Source organism: Myotis brandtii, unplaced genomic scaffold (genome assembly GCF_000412655.1).
Source record: "Myotis brandtii unplaced genomic scaffold, ASM41265v1 scaffold111, whole genome shotgun sequence".
Taxonomy (NCBI): domain Eukaryota; kingdom Metazoa; phylum Chordata; class Mammalia; order Chiroptera; family Vespertilionidae; genus Myotis; species Myotis brandtii.
In genome coordinates, this window is record NW_005353789.1 from 1,474,685 (window position 1) to 1,476,342 (window position 1,658).

Genomic DNA, 1,658 nt, shown 5'->3' on the forward strand with positions numbered 1-1,658 from the left:
TTGGTTAGACCTATATGCTTGCATGTAAGTCCTTTGGTTGATCTTTCCCCCTTAACCCTGCCCTCCCCTACCTTCCCTCCAAGGCCCGACAGTCCAATCAATGCCTCTCCATCTCTGGATCAGTCCTTGTTCATCAGTTTATGTTGTTCATTATATTCCACAAATGAGTGAGATCATGTGGTATTTATCCTTCTCTGACTGGCTTATTTCACTTAGCATAATGCTCTCTAGTTCCATCCATGGTGTGGCAAATGGTAAGAGTTCCTTTTTCTTCTTCCTCTTCTTAAAGAATACCTTTCAGCATTTCATATAATGCTGGTTTGGTGGTGATGAACTCCTTTAGCTTTTTCTTATCTGTGAAGCTCTTTATCTGACCTTCAATTCTGAATGATAGCTTTGCTGGATAAAGTAATCTTGGTTGTAGGTTCTTGGTATTCATCACTTTGAATATTTCTTGCCACTCCCTTCTGGCCTGCAAAGTTTCTGTTGAGAAATCAGCTGACAGTTGTATGGGTACTCCCTTGTAGGTAACTGACTTTCTTTCTCTTGCTGCTTTTAGGATACTCTCTTTGTCTTTTGCTCTTGGCATTTTAATTATGATGTGTCTTGGTGTGGTCCTCTTTGGATTCCTTTTGTTTGGGGTTCTCTGGACTTTAAAACAATTTCAGAAAAGTTGCTACTCATTCATTCATTTACCAAACATTTATTACATGCTGGCTGTATGTCAGGAAATAAGCCCCGGCTCTCCTGAAATGAGGCCTTTCTATAATTTACTTCAACATGTTGATTCCTGCTTCCCTCTCCACCTAAATTTGCCTCCCAAATTTTCCCTTTCCATTGTGGTTTTAAAGTGTTTAAATACTCATAAATACTCCTCCTTTCAAGAAGGGGAGACAAATGTCCCTCGCCATGAATGTGGGCTGGTTTGCTTGTAATTAATTAAAAAAAAGCAGAAGTGATGATGTGTAATTTCAGATGCCATGTCATAAAAGGGACTGCGACTTCCTGTTCTCTTGCTCTCTGTCTTGGATCACTTGCTCTGGGGGAAGCCAGCTGCCATACTGTGCACAGACCTATGAAGAGGACCACAGAGTGAAGAACTGAGGCCTCTGACCAAGTGTTTTTGCAACAGATCTTCTAGGCCCAGCCAAACCTTCAAATGAGACTACAGCCCAGCCTACATTTTTACTACAACTCCATGAGAGACCCTGAGCTAGAACCACATTAATAAGCTGCTCTTGGATTTCTGACCCTCAGAAACTGTATGAGATAATAAATACTTGTTCTTTTTTTAAATTAGGTTTAAAAAATACTGAAAAAATAAGAAAAAAAGGGCAATCTGTAATTTCACCAAAAAGAATAACATCTATCTATAGGAAAATTTCAATAATATAAAGAGGAAAAATTAAAATAAAACTCTCCTCCCGCCCTAACTGGTTTGGCTCAGTGGATAGAGCGTTGGTCTGTGGACTGAAGGGTCCCAGGTTCGATTCCGGCCAGGGGCATGTACCTTGGCTGTGGGCACATCCCCAGTAGGAGGTGTGCAGGAGACAGCTGATCGATGTTTCTCTCTCATTGATGTTTCTAACTCTCTATCTCTCTCCCTTCCTCTCTGTGAAAAATCAATAAAATATATATTTAAAAAAAAAACACAAAAA